The sequence below is a fragment of the Protopterus annectens genome, chromosome 14.part0 (genome assembly GCF_019279795.1).
Source record: "Protopterus annectens isolate FY-2018-M chromosome 14.part0, PAN1.0, whole genome shotgun sequence".
Taxonomy (NCBI): domain Eukaryota; kingdom Metazoa; phylum Chordata; order Ceratodontiformes; family Protopteridae; genus Protopterus; species Protopterus annectens.
Genome location: NC_056748.1, coordinates 713127577 through 713152880, shown reverse-complemented (window position 1 = coordinate 713152880; position 25304 = coordinate 713127577). Strand labels below are relative to the sequence as shown.

Genomic DNA, 25304 nt, shown 5'->3' with positions numbered 1-25304 from the left:
ATTTTACGGGAGATGTAATAGAGTATCATTTAAATAAAAAAAATAAAAATATTAATTTCAATACATGAAAATAATAAAGTAAAACCAGTAATAAACTGCTGGTTTAAGTGAAGAAATAGACACAAGAAGTGGCATAAGATAGGGTTGTACAGCAAGCCATATTTTATTTGTGTTAATTATGAATGCAGTTGTTAATTAAATACGTTTAAGAGTAGCAGATTATAGCACAAGACAAGGAATTCAAGTACCAGTAATGTTTTCTTATGCTGATTATATAGTGTTAATTACTAAAAAATGAAAAGTGGATGGAAATAGCTATTAAGAAAGCAAATCAAGAGCTAAAAGTTATTGGTTTATGTATAAATAAGGAAAAAAAGTAAAGGTTTAGGATTAACAGGAAAAATAGGATGGATTCAGTTTAACAGAGAAGAAATTGAAATGTTAGGCATAAAATTTGGTAGTGATCAACAGAGAATACTACAGTAACCCAAAAATAAGAAATATATGTTGAGAACATATGACTTGATAAATAGGAAAAAGTGCATTTTATCAATTCTGTTCTATTAGGTATTATAGCATATTTAGCAAATGTGCTTATGATTTCTATGAGATATGAGGAAGAATTATTGTTGATAATGTTTGAATTTATATTGTGATCAAGATTAAATATGGCTAAAAGAGGAATATTATATGTTAACAAACAAGGAGGAGGATTAAGATTGATTAATCCTATTGTTTACGCAGCATAACTGAATTTATACAAAGTGTTGACATGGTTAAAGGAGACAAAGGACTGATAGCAATAATGAAAGAAAATATAAAGAAACTTTGGATAAGCTGAATAACTTAAAAAGAGGAAATGGATACTTGAATAAGGACATAAACATATAGAGCTAAAATATGTCAAAGAGTAAGACAAACAACCTGCTAAAATGGTCAATACATTGAACATAATTGAATACAGAGTTACATACAATAAGAATACTAAACATGGTCACAAGTTTGCCAAACAAAGAGAACAAATAAATTATAAATGTTGAATATATATATACAGGAGATAATCCTAAGGCAAAAGCCAATTTCCAAGACTACAGTGCTGGAAGCTGCAACTACTACTGAATATTAGCAGAGTTTTAAGAAGTAGAAGCAACGAGAGGGGGAAGAATGGTTGATGCAGTAGTATTAGAGGAGGGGAAGGGAGATTAAGTTGGGTCATTGCACAAGCATGACCATGATTTACAGAGGCTATCCTTTAGTGTTATTTTGAAAGAGTTAGGGTTAGGGATTGATCTAACACTTAGAGGAGTTTACCAATATTTTTATTGGGCACATACATTTTCAGAAGATGCTGTTGAGAGCTACAAAGAGCATGGTTGAGAGTATGTTGAAGAGATTTAGAGGGGGATAGGAGAAGTTTACTTTTCTTTGGGTTAAGTAACAATTGACTGGAAGTTAGTCATTTTTTGACAGAGTGCAGAGATTCTTGGATGAGGGAGTGAAGGTGGCCAACATTGTTGGAGCAGGAAATGATTGTGTAATCATCAGCAAATTGTGTAACAGAAAAAGAGTGGACAGGAAGAGTACAGGTCATTAGTAAAATTATATTAAATAGTAGGGGCCCAAGGATGGAGTCTTGGGTTACCCCTGGTTGTACTGGTAAGAAGGGAGAAAAGTTAGAGTGCCATTTGACTGCCTGGACTCTATTGGAGAGGTAACTAGAGAGCCAAGAAAGTTCAGAGTTGGAGAGACTTATAAATCTGAATAGAAGTAACCTGTGGGAAACGGTGTCAAAGGTGTTGAAGAGGTCGAAAAACAAACAGGAGACTTATTGTTGTCACGGGATTTTGCAATAGAATTTGTGAAGGATATCAGAGCAGTATCTGTACTGTGATTTGGGCAAAAACCATGCTGTGTAGGGGTAATGAGATTTTCTAGCAGGAGGTGATCAAGGAGCTGTTTATGAATGCATTTTGACAGGAGAGATAGAATGGCTATTGGCCTGAAATTTGGGGGGTCAGTTGAGTTGCCTCCTTTATGTAAGAGTATGACATAGAATTTCTTCCAGATTTCAGGTAGAATGTTTTTCTTGATTGACCTATTAATTAATATGAAGATGGGGTAAGAAATACAATTCACAGCATTTTTATGAATTGGAGGAGGTAGGTTATCAGCTGATGGACAGCAGGTTTTAAGTTTACTAAGGAAGTGATTTGATATAAGCTGTGGGAACGGGTTTGAGAGAAAGAGGTTGTATGGGTAGATGTAGGAGAAGTGTGGTAGGTAATGATGTTATTTTTGGTTAGATTGTGGATAGAGTCGATGAAGAAGTAATTAAGAAAGGTAGCAGTAGCAGTATCAGTGGAAGAGCTGTTAGGGCATGGGTTAGGTGATGAGGGGCTTCCAGGATGTAGTAGTTTATGTACAGATTGCCAGACTTTTGGGAGGTTGGAGTAGGGATTATTTAGTTGTTTTTGGAAAAAGTTTATCTTGTCAAGGGTGACCTTTTTGTGTACAGTATGAATTATATATGAAATATGAATGATTTGGAATGAAAAGTTAAATGAGATGGAATTTAATGGAAAATGGATATTATCAGAACTATTGAAGAGAATGTGATTTTGGTTGTGGAGAAAAGAGTGGGGGATTAGGAATGTGAATAAAAGATAGTGAATGTATATGAATATGAACACTGAAATGAGATTATGAATGTAAAAATGTAAATAAGTGTAAATAATTTGTATATAATCTAAATATGTTACGGTTTTTAATAAAGTACCCTTACTCTTTTTGATAGGTGCCATAGGATCTTTTACATCAGCTTGAGCTACCAGAAACTCAAGCAGATGGGGCCTTGGTTTAACATCTCATCTGAAGAACGGCACACTCAGGAGTGCAGAACCTCTTTATGCTGCACTGCAATATTGGCAATCAATCTGCCTGGTGTGGGAATAGAACCCACTGCCTTCTGCATCAAAGGTGAGTGCGATACCGGTTATATCACTGACACTGACCTACTGTGCAACTCTGAGCAAGTCATTTAATAGGTTCATAAAAGGTTAAAGGCTAATGGCCCTAGAGCCTTTACAACCCTAGCCATATTTATCCCGAATTGTCAGTGGTTAGGTGAGTGAAGTTCGCAGAGGTAAGGGTCTATGATGGTCAATACTGACTTTTTTGTCCAGGAGAGACATGGGCACCACCCTAGGAGTGAATTTGTGATCTCCCATCCAAAACAAAAATTTGCGAACTGCAAAAATGCAGTCCTCCACTACCACAAATTCTGCAGTTGATTTTCCCACATTTAGGGAAATCAAAGGGGTCAATCCAATCGAAGTGTGCAATGGAAGAGCCTCACCCTGGGCAAACCTTCTTGATCACTGTATCCCCCCTGCCAAGTAGTGATGTTCACAGGTCACACCCAAAAAGGGATATTTGCATCCTTTGGGCTTACCCAGTTAAATGTATTAAAACAGTAAAATGGCACATGGTTGTCACCATCTATAAACAATATAAACTTCTCATTACACAGTTTCATCTAGATGCAAGTGTTGCTACATTTAAAAGGTAATATCTAGTAGTAAGCAGTAACAATGTTACCTTGGTGATGCCATGCAGATGTGGGACAGTATCCTCGGTGCACTGATATGGAATGGTGACAAAGGCAACAGATGGGGAATGTGAGACCAAGATGTAGTGAAGGTAAACATGGATGTATTTTATAGATTCTGAAGCAGCACTACATCTCAGACACTTATGGAGAGGGTAGAAGGGTAGAATTTTAAGAAATTGGGTATACTAGAGAGAGAGTGAGAACTGTGGAGACATAGTACTGGGTATTCAGAATTTTAGGGACTACAGATGTCAGAGAGGGTTGAAATGTCAAACCACAGAAATACATGGGGAAGGTGAAAGAGATGGAATAAGACTGACATAGGAGAGCACATACAAGAATCAAAAGGGGATTGCAAATGGCTCAGAATAGTGCAGATGAGTAGAGCAGCAAGTCAAATGGTCGCACTCCAGTAGAGGTGGTGTTGCAAGAAAAGGTCAATGAGATGACAGATGAAGGTGTCCAGGTAATGGGAGTGAGGGGAAAGGCAAGAACGGAAAGATGTTAGACAAAATCTAGGGGACTGAAGCACAGCAAGAAGAGAAGAGCGAAAACAAGATGGATTATTATAAGACACAACTCACTTAGTAACATTTTGTAAATAATCAAAAGGGGAAAAGTCTGAGAGGTACAGTATATGACTAATGCTAGTAAGGGAAGCCAGGAACTGCTCAGGATATCTAAAGAAAAGTAAACCAGAATGTAACCATAACCATATGCAGGGATACTAATGGCCTGCAGAGCATACTGTAAAAGGTGCCCAGCATAGAAAAAATAAACTGGAAGGCAACTACAAAAGGTAAGGCAAGACAGCACCATTCTCTCAATTTTGTGAAATACTTACAGCAAGTAGCTTCGTGAAAGAAAGGTCCTCACTGGGTAATGGAGGACTTGCAGAATGGTGAAAAAATAGAAGACTGAAAAATACCTGGAAAAAACTGCCTGGGTTGCCAGAAACCAGTAAACAAAGAGCATGGTAGTCAGACATATGTTTAACTATACTTTGGAGAAATTAATAATGGCACAAAATGCTTAAACTTGGATAGAAGGATTGCTACAACAGAAGGAAATGCAGCAACTGCTTAGACAATGTTGATAGGTAAAAAGGAAATAAACATATTCAAAACCAGGCAAGAAAGGAGGGTGGGGATGTGCAGTACTAGGATCAAGGGAGGAGGAGGACTTCTTCAAGCAGTTATACTAATAGGGAGAGTACATATCATGAGCATTATGGGATGTACATGGGACAGAAAAGGAAGTCGAGATGTGGAAATACCATGGCAGCGTTTATAATTAACCAACATGGAAAGGAGGGTCTTCTGATCTAGATGCAAGAAGGTATCATGCATCAGGTAAAGCTGAATGAGGAAGGAGGGGATAACAAATGCTGGCATTTATTGTGTAAGGAGAACAAGGGGGACGGGGGAGCCTGAAAACCATGCTTGGCATACAGACTGACTAATGCATGACAAGAGAAAATGACAGGCTTGTGGAAAAGGTTGAATTATAGAAAAAAAGTAAGAAAACCTGCCAAGGGTAAACATGAGAGTTCAATCCATATCTCTGCAACAAGAACAGAATACAGTGGAGAGTAGGGTGTGGAAACAAGCGTCAAGAGAATGAACCACAAAAGGCAAGTTCCAGAATGCAACTTTGACAAATCTCATGAGAAGAGTCATTGAGTTTCACAGAGTAAGCATTCCACAGTACTTTTTGTGGTTTCAGTGGCAAAAGGCAACAGCTCATCAAGGATGAAAAGGTGGAACTAAAGAGGTGTAGACACTGGTATGAAGAACAACGTGATGGAAAACAGTAACATAAGAAGTAAAGGTACTTACTCAAATAAGAGCAAGAATAAAAAATGTCAGATAAAGCATTGCTCTGAAGAATACTTACTCAAATAAGAGCAAGAATAAAAAATGTCAGATAAAGCATTGCTCTGAAAAATACTTACTCAAATAAGAGCAAGAATAAAAAATGTCAGATAAAGCATTGCTCTGAAGAATACTTACTCAAATAAGAGCAAGAATAAAAAATGTCAGATAAAGCATTGCTCTGAAGAATACTTACTCAAATAAGAGCAAGAATAAAAAATGTCAGATAAAGCATTGCTCTGAAGAATACTTACTCAAATAAGAGCAAGAATAAAAAATGTCAGATAAAGCATTGCTCTGAAGAATACTTACTCAAATAAGAGCAAGAATAAAAAATGTCAGATAAAGCATTGCTCTGAAGAATACTTACTCAAATAAGAGCAAGAATAAAAAATGTCAGATAAAGCATTGCTCTGAAGAATACTTACTCAAATAAGAGCAAGAATAAAAAAATGTCAGATAAAGCATTGCTCTGAAGAATTACTTCTTAGAGATACTGATACTGTCTGAAGTATTGATATGAAAACAGTGTAAATAAAAGTAAAGTAAACATTTAGGAAAGGAATTGCTACGACTTAGGATACAGGATAGGCTTCAAAAATATCTGTTAAATTGTCATTGTATGAATTTCAACTTACATGCCAGTAAAAAGCAGTACATTCATCCTGTCACCATTGCAAATCGAGTACAGGAGCCCCTTGTTTCAGTCTATACCTGCACACCTTCATCACAACTGAAAACATAAAATGAAGATGAAAATGAGGGATCAACATAAGCATCAAAAAGAGATCTATGGGGACAGGCTTTCTGGAAGGGACTGCTGAGGAGCATGAACATTACATATCGAAAAGAGGGGAAGGGGATTTCCAAGATAGCTGCACACTGAGTAACAACTTAATTTCACCTCTCCCAGTGTGAAAACAAGGTCAGAAAAGAGAGAGAGTGAATTTGTCTTTTTGGATAAATTTCAGTTACTGGCTAGTAAGTGCACTGCCCTGATGCCAGCAAAGAAGAAATTGAGAGAACCTGAAAGAAAATCAATCACAAAAGGTGAGGAGAAAACATTGGCTGCAAAGAATCTTACAGCTGTTCAGCAAACAGTAGCTCAAGCTCCAGCATTAGTGCAAGACAAGATTTCCAGGAGTTGTTAACTGAAAGGTACACAGTGTGTAAGCTCCAAACCTGGCCACTAGAAACCAGTCAAGACTTCTAATAGTAAAAATACAATCCTACCATCAGAGAGAGTTGACTCTCAACAAAACTGTAGCAAAGTACTAAAAGTTAAGAGACAGTAGATTGCTTGTATAAAATGATTACTCACTGTAGACCAAGCAGAAAAGGAGAAAATGTATTCCAGCAATCACAAAATGTCAAGAACCAGGTGGGATATTCAAGCTCCTGTATCCAGCTACCTTCGGCAAATTTTTCTCCTAGAGGGTCAAAATCATTTTTTGATGCAGAACATGCCAAGGAGAAAATACGAATGTTTGTCCAACAAAAAGTGAGAGCCACGCCCAAAGTTAAATGCCAAAAAAAATGCATCATCATACTTCGAAAACACACCTAAACCTATGAACCTATCAAATAGGAAGGGATTCTGCTTTTTATTCTTCTGATGATAAAGCTCATAGAGAGACTATGCCAGTGAACTCCTCTCCAATGTTTTTAAAAAAAATTGTGAGACAGAATAAAAACAGAGGAGTTGACTAAAGGAACCAGGAGTACACTGAAAATTAACCACAGACTGGAGATGGGAGCTTGAGATCAATGGGAAGAAAAGAAAACCAGCAACTCAGAAATTAATGAATAAATGTGGGATTGCAAAGCATCAACCACATTTGTGAAATATGTCAGAACAAGAAAACCTGGACATTTTGGACTCTTTTCTTTACTTATTAAACTTGTAGGGGTCTCCAAAGCATATGCCCTACTTCATGTAATTAATGTTTGGAAGAACATTAAGGCTAGGGGAAGATGAAGTAAAGCGGTAACTAAGTAAAACAATTTTTTTCTTGACAGTATTTCTATAAAATATGACATATACTGCATGTTATAAAGTAAAATGTATTCAGTTATTTTTGTGTGTAATAGGAATATTAAAATAAACACATGCCATTTTCTCCTTCTTTCTTTCTTGTTGTTCTGTTTTAAGAAGGATAGGCATTACAATGTAAAAACAGAAGAAAGCCTGGACAAAAAGAGCATGATGTAAATAAAATATATAGTTTTTTTTCTTTAGCTTGATGTTATATACTTTTTTTCTTATGTTTGCATAGGGGAATGATTGGATTAAGGATGGCCCTTGGCTTGATCTAACAATGAGTTTTAAGGGGAAGCAAGTAAATAAAAGAACACTAAGTTTTCCTTTACAAATAAATGTTTATAGTGCTACATGAGAAGCTTATAGCTGAAGGCAACTGTGAATCTGGTTTTCACATTTCTGTATAAACACACTGATAAGGACAATAAAAACAGAATATCCTTTTCTTTCAATGGCTAAAATATAATGTTTATTTGAAAGCATTCAAGTTGTTTTTACATCTGGGAGGGAAATAAAAATAAGACAAAAAAGACAGTACTTAGTGTAAGTAGAAACACAGTTTGTAGCATGTCTTAGTATGGATAACCTTCATTATAGGCCAACTGAAGCCTGTGAGTGTAGCTGTCAAATCAAGACAACTGTTCCAATAAGGAGGATTAAACTTCATTATTTCAAAATGTACAGAGCTTTGTGTGTTGGTATTAAATAAATAGGTTCTAGGTATGTGCATGTGTTTGAGGGTTTTCATTAAAACAAAAAGTATTGTAAATATTATATTGCACAGGAGCATGCACATTTAATTGAAAGTTTTGATATGCATTCAGTAACTACTTCAGATCAAGCACCGATAATAACTAAAATACATATGCAGAATAATGAAATAAAATTGAGACCTTGACACTTCCCTACCCATCTGTTAAATAGAGAGGATGTTAAGGAATGGATAGTAGAAATTATTTGGGTGTTATTAGGGAAGATAGAAATTTCTTCTGAAAGCATAGCTAGGGAGTGGGATACAATCAAAATGGAGTTTAAAAATGTGGTATAAAAAAAAGGAAATGAGATTTGGTTAAGAAGCAATAAGAATTATTTAGAGGGAACAAAAATGTTACAGTATTGCAGAATAGGGGGAATCTCACAGAACAAGAAGAGGTGCAATTGCAGAGTGCTAAACAGAAAATAAGGGAGTACCTGGATAATATGCATGCATTTAGAAAGATTGCTGTTAAGCAACTTTTTTTTAATAACTACAGAGCACAAAAGCTTTTAGCACAGAGGCTCAGGCAACAAAAAGTAGAAAGGGCTGCTTCCAAGGTTAGGGAACATACAACAATAAAAATAACCAGAGATCCTGTAGAGGTATTAGAGATATTTCTCAAATGTTATGAAAATCTATATAAATCAAAGAAATATGGAAATCAAGAAAAAGTGCAAATGGAAATGTTTATGGAAGAATTAAGCATGCCAAGGTTAGAGGTAGATGAAGCTCAATTACTAACAGTTAGTATAACAGAACTTGTTGTTTGTCTTTTCGGCTTTTCCCGGTTAAGGGTTGCCACAGCGACACTCCGGTCCGCTAATGATTGGCAGTAGATTTTTATGGTACCGAGTTGCCAGCTCGATGCCCAACCTTCAGCAAAGGCACGCCCATTCACGCATGTCTTTCGGAGACCACTCGACCACAGAGAGGACATGCAGACTCCACACAGAAGGCACGCCAGCTGTGAATCAAACAGGAGAACTTCTTGCTGTGAGGCAAGAAGACTACCACTGTACCACCACAGCTTAGTTAGGATAACAGAAGAGAAGATAAAAATGATGGTTAACCAATCTACAGGAAATTCTCCAGGAACAGATGGTATTCCTGTGGACGTCTGGTAGCTAGGATGGAAGAAAATAATAAAGTTCTGGAAGGTTTTGTTTAATGGTATTTAAAAAGCAGAAGCACTAACATCCTGAAAGAAAGCTGTGGTGGCTGCTATACCTAAAGATGGTAAAAACCCAGCAGACACAGCTTTCTATAATGGCTAAAAGAATGGCAAAGATGATTCCAAAATTGAAATAAATATATATATATATATATATATATATATATATATATATATATATGTGTGTGTGTGTGTGTGTGGTCAATATGATTTTGTGGGAGGGAGGCAAGTATTTGACAACATTAACAGAACAATGGTGATCCAGAATAAAGCAGAATGTAAGAAAATATCACTGTTATTGATGGGTCTTGATGTAGAGAAAGCATTTGACATTGAAAGCTGAAATTATTTGCATAATGCAGTGAAAGCATTTGCATTCCCTGATGGAATATTATGGTTGATTATGAGGATATATGATGGATAAGTGGTGAAAATTAAAGTGGGGCGTTCCTTGCTAATAAGTTCTGTTTGGGCAGAGGAACCAGACAGGGTTGACTTATTTCCCCTTTATTACTTTTATTATATTTAGAACCATTGGCAAAGAAAAGAAGGGACTCAGAATTTTAAGGCTATAATTGGTATGGTAATAATGATACGTTGGCTTTATTAGCAGATTATATTATTTTGTACCTGATAAAAACCAGAAAAGGGCATTTCAGTGTTGTGAAATATTCTGAGACAGTTTAAAGTCCTTTTGGCATACAAAATTAATGAAGGTAAATAAAGTCAATAGCTGGAAACTATGTATCCATATACAAATTGGTTCAGCAATAGCCATATTTATAGGGACACAATGACATGAAATACTTAGGAGTATGGATTAAAAAAGTATTCCTGTTATGGCAGCTGTGGGAAGAGACAAAACAAAGGATTACAGAAAAAAACAAAAAAAATCCATTGAAGATGTTTTTAGTCCCTTTAGTTTTATACACTGGTCAGGCACATCTTTATCAACCAGAGGAGTAGCTGTGGATAGCAATTAATAAAGAGCTGAACGGTTTTATCTAGGAGGGGAAGACAGCAAGAGTCAAGGGATATAATCTGATCCTTTCAACAAAGCAAGGTGGTTTGGCAATATCTGATTTCAAAGGGTATTTCAGAGATACACAGTTAAGGCTCATATACATAGCAAAAGCAAGGAGCTGTAATTCAAAGTGGGAAGAGATGATGATGAAACAGGGAGAAAAAGCTCCTATTCTAAGAACTAAAGCAACACACAAATGAAGACAGGAGATTCTGCCAATAGAGACGACTGCAATTAGGGGTCCAGAGACTAGGCAAGAGGGGGCTGGAATTTACTGGAGAAAACTGGCAAAGGAACCAAGATATTGGGAGCAAATAATTAGAGGGGGAAAGTTAACAGAATGGAAGAGGTCAATAATTCATTTGGACTACAGGCCATTGATTGTCTTCCCCATCAAGGATTGATTATCAGAGTATACACAAAGAGAAAAAAAGTAGGGGGATCTTAAGTGAAAGACTAGCACTGACAGAGTTTTTAGTAGAATCTAGAACAGAAAAAAATAAGAATTGTGGGAATAATACATACAGGGGAGGAATGAGGTTTAAAAGAAGACAGGACTTAAATGAGATATGTAATGTTTGACTGAAAACAATTGGGTAGATTACAAGTGATGCACAATATTTGCAACTGGGAGTGTACCAGTATGGTTTATGATGTAAAATGCTTGCAACTAGGATTGCGTCAGTGTGGTTTATTTTCATTTATATAAATGTATGATTGCTTATGTTGTAAGTGATAGTTTAATAAATATGTTTCGTGTATAAAAAAGGGGGGGCAGGAATTGAATAATTTATGTAATGTTGCTTAGGTTATATGATATATAGCAATATATATGAAGCATAATGTTTATTTTTAACTTGTTAATACAGTTTGATTACTTTTATATAAATGTAAATGTGCCCATGTCACAAGTGATAATTCAATAAAGGCTTTTTTTTAAAAAAAAGCTCTAGAACAGAAGCTGCTGTTTAAAAATAATAATTAGTAGGCATATAAAATACTGCGTGTTAACTCTAGGAATCAACTAGAGGAGGTTAGAAAGGATTGAAAAGAGAGACTGGATACTCGAGTTACAAAGAAACAATCGAATATATGTATCGTTCTCAAATATGCAACAAAGTCTAGAAAATGTAGCACTTTTGCTTGGAAGTGTTTGCACAGGTATTTTTATACCCTAAGCAGAGTCCAACAAATTTTTCCTCAGATCGATTGCAAATGTTGGAGGTCTGACTGTGAAGAAAAAGAGTATTAGGAAAATATTTTTGGGAGTGTAATTAGTTGCCAAACTCTAAAAAATTCTCTGGCAACTACTCTTTCAGAAAGTGTGTGAGCAAATTGGTGAAATTAAGTAAATGGGTTTTTTGAGCTGTGACACAGAATTGGAATTGTCCAGACATACTAAGGCCTTGCTGAATTTAATTCTGATGGCTGCCAAAAAATCAATTACTAGAAAATGGAAATCAAAGTCTAAACCAACTGTACTAGAAGTAAAGAATATAGGGTGTAGCCAGGCATACTCTCTGTACTCAGTACATTTTATGTCTGAGCATCACATCGACATGGCATTTTCCAGTTGTATTATGTCTGCAACTGTCTAAATAAATGACTCCAATAACAGCTGCAATACTCAATCTAAAAGCAACATCTTTAATAGTTTTAGAGGAAACAGCTGAAAATGTTAGTTACGTTTATTAAGTACTTTGGGGGCAGCATTTTCTGAGATGTGTCCATTTTTATGTGACAGGTATTGGGGGGCAGCAATAAGATCTTGTGAGTTTATTTGTTTATTACATTTGTTAACTGGGTAGTATCTGACTGGACAAGAAGACTGTTTTCACCAGAGGCCCAGGGAGAAAAACTCCACATACAGCAATAAAGCATACAGCAATATTAGTACTTTTATAATACAGTAGTTAGTTCATAATATGAACAGTGTAAGTATTATACAGATTCTCTAGTGGAATGACAAATCATTGTTAAACAGAAATACAAAGACTAGTGTGAACAATATAAATTCAGAGACAGTATGTATGTATATCAGTGAGATAATGGCAGGGAGTTAATTACTATTCCAGATGTGAGCACAGTACGAGTCTGCAGGAGATGGCGGGAGTGTAGTAGCAGATTAGAGGAGGGGATAAGGTAAGGTACAGGGAGGTAGGAAGAAATTAGCCTGGTGAATAGCAGAAACCGATCCAGTGTTTAACTAGGTAGTTCTTTAGGAGTTCTTTGAACTTGTGGTGGCGAGGATTTTGTGTGATGGGCTGTGGAAGAGTATTGCATAATTTGGCAGTTTTGTGGGAGTAAAGGGAGTCACCATGGCAATCTGTACTGTTATGTGTGTGAATTAGAGGGAGGATAGAGAAATGGTGAGGATGCAGGGTATAGAGCTAGCAAAGATAGAGTTTAAATACTTGGGATCAACACTTCAGAGTAATGGTGAGTGTGGAAGAGAGGTGAAGAAGAGAGTACAGGCAGGGTGGAGAAGAGGGTCAGGAGTGATTTGGGACAGATGGGTACCAGTCAGAGTGAAAGGGAAGGTGCACAAGAGGGTAGTAAAACTAGCTATGTTATAGGAGTTGGAGAAGATAGCATTGACTAAACAGCAGGAGTCAGAGATGGACATGGAAAAGTTAATGTTAAGATTTGCACTGGGTGTGACAAGGATGGACATGATTAGGAATGAGTATATTAGAGGGTTAGCTCAGGTTGGATGGTTTGGAGACAAAGCCAGAGAGGCAAGATTGTGTTGGTTTGGATGTGCTGAGGAGGGATGCTGGGTATATTGGGAAAAGGATGCTAAGGATGGAGCTGCCAGGCAAAAGGAAAAGAGGAAGGTCTAAGATAAGGTTTATGGATGGGGTGAGACAGGATATGCAGCTGGTTGGTGTTAAAGAGCAAGATGCAGAGGACAGAAAGAAATGGAAACAGATGATCCACTGTGGTGACCCCTAACTGGAACAGCTGAAAGAGAAAGAAGAAGAAGAAGAAGAAAGGGAGTCAACATGGTAGCTGCGGGAGCAGGATACCTTTAGCATTAGCTTGTTGGAGGATCTGAGGGACTGGGTATTAGTACTAGGTTGGACAAGGTTAGAGAGAGCAGAACAGTTGCTGGGCTGGTAGATAAATTTGTGAGCCATGGCCATTTGGTTGAGGGATAAAAGATTAGGGAGTTCTAGCCAGTTGAGTTGGAAGAGAGCAGTGCAGTAGTGAGTCCTGTATGGCTGATTGGTAGCAAACTCGATAATTTTGTTCTAGCAGGACTCTAGATTACTGAGCAGTGGCTAATCTGGCACTCTGAGTAAGGTATGGTTTAGCTGTATAGAGGATGCCAAGTTTCGCATTAATGTTTTTGATAGTCAGAGAAATATGCTTGTCAAAATTTAGATTCTTGCCAATTATGATATCTAGAAGTTTGGCATGGTTAGTGGGTTCAATTCAGGTTCCGTTAGAGGACAGGATTGAGAGAGGGGACTAACTAGGTTTGGAATTTTGTTTCTAATGACTATAATGTTAGTTTTGTTTGGGTTAAGTATGTGTTAATGCTCAGAGAGGTACTTTTCTATGTCCTGAAAGGAGGTTTATGTTTGTATTTGAAATTCTTGTGGTGAGGGGACAAGTGTGGAATTGTCAGCATACTGGACAATGTGTGCCAGTTGAGTTGCTGAGTTGAGGTTGTTTGCAAACATGGTAAACAGGACGGGGGAGAGACTGTTTGCCCATTCGGTTGCTTGCCGATGATAAGAAAGATAACTATTAAACCAGGTTAGGGATGCAGTGGTGAGGCCATAGGATGTGAGTTTGTCTAGAAGTAGTTGGTGAGAAACAGTGTCAAAGGCTTTGGACATATCAAGACAGATGGAAGAGACAGAGTGACCTTTGATTAGGAGATGAATAATGGTGTTGGTGGAAGATCTTAGAGCTGTGCTAGTACTATGTTTAGATCGAAAGCCGTGCTGACAGCTAGACAACAGGTTGTGACTAAGGAGGTGGTGAAGGAGCTGATTGTGGATGCATTTGCTAAGATTTTTGCGAGAGGGGAGAGGGTGGCTCTGGGATGGTAGTTTGTTAGTTCTCTGGAGGGTCCACCTTTGTAGAGGGGAATGATGTGGGATACTTTCCAGAGAAGAAGGATGTATTGCTCTGTAATGGAACATTTAATCAAGATGGATATGGGGTAGGCTATAGAAGATGCAGCAATCTTTAGAAATTAATTAGGGAGTTGGTCAGCAGCTAGACAGCAGGATTTTAGCTTGGTTAGGAGTTTTTTATGTAGATAGTTTGAATGGTATGAAAAGTGAAAGTGTTTGAGTTGTCTGGGGTAGGAGTGGGAAGGGTAAGTGGCTGGGTGGTCTGGGTGCCCAGTAGGGTGGTTATGGACTTGATAAAGTGGGAGTTGAATTTAGTAGTTATAGGGTCAGTGTTGTTGGAAGCAATAGGGACTGGGATTGTGGTATGACCGGGGCTCAGGGGGAAGTTGATGCTTTGCCAGAATTTATGGGAATTGTTTAGGTGCTTTTGTTGACTAGTTTGGAACTAGGTTTGTTTGCCCTTTTTGATTTGTTTCTTAGCTAAATTCCAAAGTTGTTTACATGCTAAGAGGTTGGATGCATCTTTGGTAATCTGGTAAGTTCAAACGTATGGAATTCAAAGTGGAATTTGGTTGCTACATTCCTGAGATAAAAGAACTGGAAGGGGGATCTTTAGAAAAGGGTAGGAGCAAATTACATAGAAAAAAATGGGAATTGTGGAAACAATACATGTAGAATAATGTTTTGGAGGAGGAGTGAGGTTTTAAAGAAAGCAGAAATTGAATGAATTATGTAATGTTTGACCATCAAAGATTGTATAGAATTTTATAAGTGATCTGTAATGCACAAATAATACATTGTCAGTGTGGATTAAAGACTGTTACTAAGAAAAGCAAAGTGTACAAAAAAATGAAGTGGAAACCAGGCTAAAAGCTACTATAATAAAGTGAAGAGAAAAGAGAAAGTGTTAAAAGCAACAAAAATATGTAACAGAACTCCACATGGTAAAGGATAAAAAAAGACATGAGACAGTTTTCAGGACAACTGGAAAATCAGCAGGGTAAGGTCAGCAATTGAGATGACTAAGGAAAAAGATGGAAATAACAGGAGGCCAAAAACCAGGTCACAGTCTAACGGATGAAAATAACAGGAGGCCAAAACCAGGTCAGAGTCTAAAGGATGGAAATAACAGGAGGCCAAAACCAGGTCAGAGTCTAAAGGATGGAAATAACAGGAGGCCAAAACCAGGTCAGAGTCTAAAGGATGGAAATAACAGGAGGCTAAAACCAGGTCAGAGTCTAAAGGATAGAAATAACAGGAGTTCAAAACCAGGTCAGAGTCTAAAGGATGGAAATAACAGGAGGCCAAAACCAGATCAGAGTCTAAAGGCTGGAAATAACAGGAGGCCAAAAACCAGGTCAGAGTCTAAAGGAGGGAAATAACAGGAGGCCAAAACCAGGTTAGAGTCTAAAGGATTGAAATAACAGGAGGCCAAAACCAGATCAGAGTCTAAAGGATGGAAATAACAGGAGGCCAAAAACAGGTCAGAGTCTAAAGTTATTTGCTTCATTGTTCATACTAGGGATGGAAGGGGGTATCATTAAAAGTTTGTCTGGGACCAAGGGATGTAAAAATGGAAAGATGAATTAACTACCAAACATGAATTGCAGGAAACTTCATAGGAGCAAAAGTTGACAAGTTGGAGCGGAATGAGAGTGCTCAATGAATAGTCAGGAAACACAGAGGGTTAATTTCCCTAATTTTGCAATCTTTCCATGAAACTGGGGAGGTATCATAAGTCTGCAAAAATGTACCTGTGGTCCTCTTGCATGAAGGCATCCTAAAAATTTGCCTGAATCTAGAGTCTGTGAAGCACTGCACCCACTCTGGAAAGGGTGATGGACAAATACTGAGCTGTTTCCTAAACTTGGCAGCCATCTTGAACAAAATTCTGGTGTCACAGACTAAGGCCTCCCAATTTATACAGCTTATTTGGACATTACAAACGCATTTGACACCTACTACAGCGGTGGTGGTGCTGCGGTAGCGTTGTCACCTCACAGTAAGACGTTGTCCTGTTCGATTCTCAGCTAGAGCGTCTTCTGTGTGGAGACATGCGTGAATGGGCGTACCTTCGTTGAAGGTTGTGCGTCAGGGCTGACAACTAACCGGGAAAAGCCGAAAGACACAACAACAACAACAAAAAACGCATTTGACACCTCTGTGCAAAACAACATTATAAAAACTCTAATAAACCCTAATAAAACTAATCAGTAAGTGCATAGATCTTTGATGATGTAGAAGAAATTAATGTTCTACACTAGCAGGTACAGCATCAAAAGACTGTTGCTGTCACAAGTGGTGTACTACACAGGTTTTTTTTTTATATAATTCCATTGTTACTGACATAATACTAGGGGCTTAATTATATATAACTAAATGCACGGGTAACTATAAAATAAGATGCAATCACATCATGACTTTATTCAGTCACAGTCCAAGACTGTCTTAATAGAATTTGATGGGTGACACCCATTCAACAACTAATTTCACTATAAATAATGCATGCCAGTATGATCTGGCAAAATATCATTTGATGATAGTATGGTAGTACGACTTGGCAAAATATAATTTGTACTGCATACAAAAAAGTGTTAAAATTGCAAATAAAACTAGACACTAGATATTATGGTATATTTAATAGGAAACTGAGTTCTGACCATAGCATATACACCAACAGTGACAAAATAATTGCAGATTCTATTTCCTTTATAGAATAAGAACCGTCATGAAATATAACACAGATTTCTGTCATTAAGATGCACGACTGAGTTAGAACAAGGTTTTATACCCAAAGAAGAAATGAGATTAAGGAAACGGACTAAAAATACTCATTTAGAGAAAAATTGTAATCTAAACTTTAATACCATCAGATCCAGTTCTCTGAAAATATTACCCATGGGAGTATTTATTTATTTATTTACATTTGTTTTCTGAGGTAGAGCACCGATCTCCATGGACATTTGTCAGACTCAGCCTGGGAACAGTGTCTGGTTAACTGATTTGCTCAGAATCACACAGTTAGGCAATGAAGGTTGTGGGAATCAAACCTTGCACCACTGCACTACAGGAAACAGCTCATTAACAGTTCCCTAATCCTCTAACCCAGACTACCAGACAGATTAAGAAAATGGACTATAAACCAGACATGAACAAAAAATTGCCTGTATAGAAACATAATGTATGCAACCTGAGCAAATCTACATTAAAGACATTTATAGTGAGACAGAAGACAAATAACCCAACAGGCTCCGACTACGTACTTGTTCAACACCAGGATAAACTACATCCCTAAATATGAACAAGCACCTGCAGATGTTTTTATATTACTTTTAAAGATTGTGAAATTATTGTTCATAAAATGTTTTTGTATCCCTGGACCTCTGCTGAAAATGAGAACCTACTCAGACATTCCCGGTAATCAAATGTCAATAAATAAATAAATACATTTGCATTTCTAGTTCTCAGTAGCCAATGAATTACTAGGAAGCTAATGGCTTACTGACTCCATGCATACGCATATATTCCTGCTTTCTCCTACAAGAGTTGCCATTTAATGCATCACATTCATCTGTGTTTCACAGGTAGACATTTGCTCATTTTCCATCTCTTTCCTGCCTCCCCTCATTTTCCTGGCAATAAGGTTTTCCACATACTATAATAAGGACTGAATCCTGTCCAAAAACAGCTTTACCCTTAGCACTTACTTCTAGCTGGACCTAGAATGAATGTTACCCTTTCAGAATAGATTTCTCTTTCCCAGAAAAAATAAATAAATAAATGAAAAGAACGTTATGTCTTCAGATGGATGTAGTTACTTCATGCTGAATTTTAACCCTCCTCTGTGCTCAGGTGTCCAAGACAAATAAGTATCAGCACTGCAATACGTAAAATGTGACTCTTCCCAGCCATAAATTACCTCCTCCCTGAATACTGTGTGTGTGTGTGTGTGTGTGTGTGTGTGTGTGTGTGTCTGTGTGTGTGTCTGTGTGTGTGTCTGTGTGTGTGTGTGTGTGTGTGTGTGTGTGTGTGTGTGTGTGTGTGTGTGTGTGTGTGTGTGTTACTAGGTTTAATGTTGGCATTCATGACTTTCGTACATTCTTCTACTTAACTTAAGGGATATCCTTCTTGTTATATGGTTTAATAATTCGGAAGTTGAGACTACCTATGCTCTGTGACATTAATGTGAATCAAAGCTCATCCTTTAGCAAATATATTTTCTCCAATTACCACTGAGGAGTAAGGTATGGAAATTCATTCCAGATGGGGCACCATCCCAATGCAGAGAGCGCTTGCACGTGTGCACGCACACGAGTGCGCGCACAGACACACACAATTGCCGAAGTTCACATGCATCACTTCTATACAATGTAAGGAAAATGGTGCATGTGGAAAATAAAAATGCAACTAGCGGAGAAAAAAACCTGAAAACCCAAGCCCTGAGAGCTAATAATGTTACATTCCGTGCCATCCTTTTGTTTTTCTTCTATATGCAACATGCAAGTTGACTCAGATTTTTACCAAAATGGCTTTAAATCTGAACCCTCCCAAACTATTTTAATCTGCTTTATTGTCACAGTTGAAAAAAAGTGTGAATAAATTGATCCTATTATTTGTATGGACTTGCACATGATTTCTTGATGGTGAAAGAAGGAACATCTTAAAGTTCCCTTCGCCAGTATCAGGCATTTTAAACACATGTTCAGTCATTTTCTGTGCTGTTATGAGTAGATATAGCCCGTTCTCTTAACTACCCTAAGAATGTCTCAGAGCAGTCTAACTCTCCCGTTAATGACCGTTGCTTATGAATCCACAGAAATCGGCATCTCCAAAATCAAAACTGAAGCAAAGAATCCATGTCCCACTGGAGACAAGGGAAGATGTCTGCAACTATGGCTGCTTAGACTATCACTGCCATCTCCCTCCCAGTCACAAATTGCTGGCATCATAAAAAATGCCTAAACAAACCTACCAAAACAGAAAAGTAGTTTGCATCTATTTCTCAACCACCAAAAATAAAATACATTAAATTACATACAGAAATTCTGAAATGACATCCTTAGCCTTTTACTACCTGACCAATGCATTCTCATTCTACATTTTAAAAGTTGGGCAATTCCCTCACTAAAGACACTCTGCTGTTGTCTCAATCTCCTGACTTTTGAGGGTTGTTCCGCATCCCTGCTTCTCTGACTAGTTCGTCTATTCATTTTATATACAGTTGGTCAATATTTTCTGACATGGTGGTCACTGTAAGTCTTACTATTCATTCCCTTTTGGTTAAGGTCCCACATGCCTTCAAAGCATACATTAGTGTTGGCCCTTTGGCACTGAGGAATAAAGTTCTGATTGTTTCCAGATGTCTGGACATTGATTAGCATCTTGAGTGCCAGGATGGCTGACTGGGGACTGGTGGCCAACACTTGCTCACTCTTCCTGATGGGAGGGCAATAACTATACCTCCAGTACTACTGACCAGAGTTGTCAAGCAGGTCATATCAGAACTGACTTACAGTAGATACATGCTGCACATACAAGTGGTAAACATACAGGGTCATATCTAATAGCCCAAGTAGTAGCAGCGGTTCCTGTACACAAAGATGTAGGAAAGGTGGAATGATGGGGGGGGGGGGGGTAGCTGCCCCAGACTCAAGTTGTTAGATGGAATGATCACTGGGCTAGAAGAAGAAGCAACATTCAGACCCATTAAGTAGAAAGCATGATCACTAAGCATTTAAGCAACTGGAATGGCAGTTTTTTAGTGACATGGCAATCAGTGTGTTAGGAGTAACTCTTTGTCTCAGCTTAGCAAGGTGTTGGAACCTCCTACCGCAGCCATCATTGCATCTCCCTTAAAGAACTAAACTGGCTAGAACTCCCACATCTCCTTCACTTTAAACAACTCACCCTCGCTCATAAACTTATTAACCACCCCCATAACATCCCTTACCTTCAAACTGTTCTCCAACCCTATCACTCCACTGGGCCCCTAATATCAAGCAACAAAAATCAACTCACTGTTATCAAACCCAAAAACTCAGCAGGAGAAGCCATATTTGCATGTACCATATCTAAACTTTGGAAAAATCTTCCACCCTCTATAACTACTCTACCTTCCAGCAGGCTTTTCAAAATTGCGCTTAAATTCCACTTAAATTTGCACTGGCATTGTCCTTGTTCTAATCTAGACTAACACCCGCACCCTTACCCCCCCCCCCCCACCTAGACTCTTAACCCAACTATACTACTGCCACAGTCAGAATAAGCTAGTTGTATTTACATACTTTAAAATCTTGTCTGACAACTATATTATAAATGACAAGAAACTAAGAACTTGCAACATTTACTGTATATACTGTTGATAATCAACATCTTGTTATTGTATTAAAGCCAACAACCTGTAATGTTGTTTACTATTTCTGCAACTTTGTATCTCTATTTATCATGCACATGATGTGGAGCTTTTCTCCCCGGCCATCCGCTGAAAAAGGACCTGCATTCAGTTGGAATTTCCCGGTAAACAAATGTAAATGATTTATTTAAAAAAATCTAACTCTTTGCTCACCCAAATACATGTTTTTGTCCTCAGCAATGGCAATTTTTTATTTGCCAAATGGGGAATTACTGTCCTAGGTGAAAACTGAGTTTGCTACAGTTCTGTCTATACAGACCAGTATTAGAGCTTACAGTTGCTTAAAAAATGGCTTCATGAAACATCAATAAAGTAACACATTAACAGCATACCACAAGGCATGAGTCACAGCAAGTCTCCCCCTGGGCTTTTGGATATTGGCTAAGACTTTATTCACCCCCTTACAGACTTTTTAGGTAATGTCAAAATGACAAAACTATTTATTTATTTTGCTATGTTGGTAAATAAATAAAAATAACCTCAGCATGCTACTGCTCAATGCCAGGAGCCTAAACAAGAAACTCCACACCCTACAAGCTCTCCTCACTCTAGAAACTGTAATTGTCTGTGCTGTTACTGATACTGGTTTAAAGCCGCAGAATGTAGTGTTACAGTGCCTTCCACACACTTTGACCAACAACAACACAGACATGGTTAAGGCTGTAAGGAAGAAGGGACCGTTGTCCAAATGTGAAGCTTAGATGCTAGGTCAACTGGCACCCTTGTCAACCTCGATTGTGGCTATGCCTAAACCCGAAGTGGAGAACAAAAAAAATCTCAACTCCTTTGTATCTGTAGCAAAGAGTTTATACAAGTGCCTTACTACAATTATAAACATGCGCACAAAACGCAAACTAAACATATTCATTTAATCAGCTGTGGCTGCTTAACTGAGTGCCATTATTGCACATTTGCACAATTGGCATCTTCTCACTGGTTCCAATTGCATTCAGTAACAGGATGAACCCAGAGCAGCTGTCCCCTTCATCCTGTCCTAGCTACAGCGCTAGTCTGCACTAGACATTTCACTGTGCATCTAATTCACAGCCTGATAGCACATCTAACTGGTCAGATTTTCTTGTTCCTTTTACAAATATAGATAGATGTTACCTTCATCCCATTGCAGCTGCAACTTTTTGAATGAAAAAAAGCCAGTATAGCTGATCAAAAATTAGCTGATTGCATACGCTAGCTTTTTTTTTCAGTGCGGTATTGCGGTACAGTGGGAATCTGGAATTTTGCCCTTTCCCCAGTGTAGTGTGATCTTGAAGTTGTGGTACATAATTAGCAGGGAGTGAAAGGTGCAGGGGGCCTTGACTCCTGTAAAAAATTCCATTTTTTTTTCAAATCTTTGTCATTCAATGTAAAGTATGATTCATACTGTTTTAATTGCATTACTTTATAAACATCTGTCATATACTCAGACACATAGATATCAAATTATTAGATTGCAGTCTGAGATGGATAAACAAAGAACACAGACTCTGCAATGGAAATTACAAGATACTTTCAGTCTCAAAATCAGGTGCAGTTTAGTGCCATACCTTGAACATCTGTTGATCAAATACCAGGCATCAGCACCAGAAAATACAAAAAAAATTTTACTTTTGCCTTTTCTACAAGAAATGAAAATCCATCGGCAGACACAAAACAACTCCTGTTAACATTTTAGCTTACTAGGAAATGTACATTTGTCAGCATTGCAAGACCTAATCTATTTCAAGTGGTGAATAATAAACTCCAGTTGAAATGACCATAATTTGGGAGCTAACAACTTCCAGCTGTTCTGCATCCAGCAGGGTGAGAAGAAAGAAACACAGCTTTAACTCATAGCCTTCTCACTCACTATCATTAAATGAGTCCAACAGCATTAAGGTAGTTAACCTCTGCCATCCCGTTTCTACTTCAGAGGCCTTTCCATAGAGCTCCCACAGCCTGTTCATCTCAATAGGAACAAATCATAAGATGTGAAATACACCCGAGCTACTGCCCATTTAAAACACACCCAGTCACCAGGGCAATTTGTGAAAGGTGTAAATTGGTAACGACAGTGTAGCGATCACTAGCAAGATCCAGTTTTGAGAATCCAGTCCACTAGTCAAGAACAATTCTCAAAACACCACCAAGGAAAAGGTTGTCTGTGGGAAACCAGGAGGCCTAGAACTTTTCAGGGGCAACACAGAAAAGTCATAAGAGGAGGCTAACAGACACTAATAATGCATCTGCATGAGAGGAAGCAGTCTGTACAATTTCAAAACGAGTCTTTTCAGATGGAAAAAAAAAAGTCTAAATGGAAGTGAAACTGTAATAGAAAATTAATACCAAAGGCCAGGAAAAGAAGTATTGTTACAGTTACGGAGTAGTTGATACCTTTTGTAGTAATCCATCATCACTGGTAGTACAAATGAATAATGCTATATTTCTGGCACACACAAGGCGAGCATTCAAACTCTTATCTAGCTGCAAACAGCAGAATAGGGCAGGTAGTGAAGACGGACAGGGAAAAAAACAGCAGACTGAACAGATAAAGTGATTTTTTAACAGTTGTATAATTCCAGTATTCTATACCTTATAGAAGGAAATTTCTGTCTTAAATAAGGCTTTTGTACTTTACAATAACTGGCAGTTTAATGATTTGCCTATATTAAAAATGGTTCAGCTAATCGACTACTTACAAAAGGTTCAGGACTGGTCAGCTCTAAGTGGAGTAGTGTTAACACCACTTCATCTGCAAGAGTAGCTGTGGTGACCATCATCCATTAGGTGAGCCCTCTGCTGACACCTTTGTGAGCATGTTTCAGAGTTTACTACCTTAATTAGCTCTGTCCATGACATACTACTGAAGAAAATGTTTGTCTTTCAATGCTAAATCAGAAATACCTAGATATCATGAATCAACTTACTAATCAGCCATTCATTTTCAGAGCATGTTACATAACAAGTTTACCACTATTGTTTCAGATAAGCAGATCAGATAAACACATGGCTTTTCAAGTACAGCATAGGAATTTTAAAAAGTACCACAAACCAAATTGCTAAGCATCTAGGCAATAGACAAATGGAAATATCCCTTATATGCACCCAGTGTACTTCATAATACAAGTTTCCATCTATTAAAACCAACAATAAAAAATTTACATACCTCTCAACTGTGCAGATTTTTGCAGAATACCCACATTTTTACCTCACATTTATGGTCTGCTTCTTATAAATTATGTTTTTCTGGCAAATCAATAGCAAATCATTGAGAGTTGAAGTCAGGAAATAATGACATCTATTTGAGTTTCAGACTCCATACACTGCAGACAATTCATGCTAATATAAAACCTGTTATTCTATCAACTTTCTAAGTTTGTAAGAGTGGTATTTAAAAAGTGTGCCTATTTTGCCCCCTCCCCCCATTATTTATGGCTTTGTGTAGATTTCTTGCACTAAGAGGTTGAGAGGTATTTGCTTCACTTTGCTTTAGCATACACAAAATCCATGAAGGTGGAATAATTTAACACAACATCCTGAATACACATGATCTTGTCTGATTTGAGAGAATCCCTGGGATTCATTAATGCGTACACTAAGTGTACACTCTTCTGAGTGAACAGAACACAAAATTTTCACCTTCTTTCTCCTAATTTTAGTTTTCCTACAGATTTTCTTGCAGCCATAAATATCAAGGGGAATTCATAAAGGTTACCACGAAGTGTAGACTACATGCACACTTAGTGCAAACTTTTTGAGCGACTGGAAAGCACAGAAAATGTGGTAGGGATGCTCTTGAATACAGATCATGTTTACTTACTGTACATTTAGTGTACACGTTAATGAATCTGGCCCACTGTTTATCATTACACCGAGCATTAAAAGAACCCTGTATTGCAGGGCAAAACAAAAGAAAATTTACTACCAAATCCCAGCCAAAACAGATTTGCCATGTAAGATTTCCATGCATAAGAAAACTTCAAAACTTTTAACAGTCAGCACACGTATGGACCTAATATCTATGCATATTTATTTACATGTTTGTTAACCAGGTGAATTGCCCCAAAGGCACTTTTCAACTATGACCCGAGCTCCTTTACAGTCAGCAACTTAATTAACTTATACATAGAAATCTGTATTATTTATACTGAAAGTAAATCATACAGCACATCACATACAGAAACACATAGCTCATATCAGAAAGCACAGGAAAGTTACAACAGTGAGTGCATGCATACTGGCTAGTCAAGCCATGCATGAAACACAGGTGTACAGGTAAAGACACAAAGCATATAACCTCTATGATTCCTGTACTTATTAATGTTTCACTTTGAATGTACATTTTGGG

General features: G+C 37.7%; 1 protein-coding gene and 1 non-coding gene across 8 annotated transcripts in view; both read right to left on the bottom strand.

Annotated features, from left to right (window-relative positions):
- Positions 1-25304, bottom strand: part of LOC122789190 (coiled-coil domain-containing protein 50-like) — a 1862880-nt gene that overhangs the window by 1511096 nt on the left and 326480 nt on the right. The window lies entirely within an intron of this gene.
- Positions 3241-3403, bottom strand: LOC122789485. The gene has a single exon (XR_006362817.1). It is a non-coding gene; the product is annotated as a U1 spliceosomal RNA (small nuclear RNA).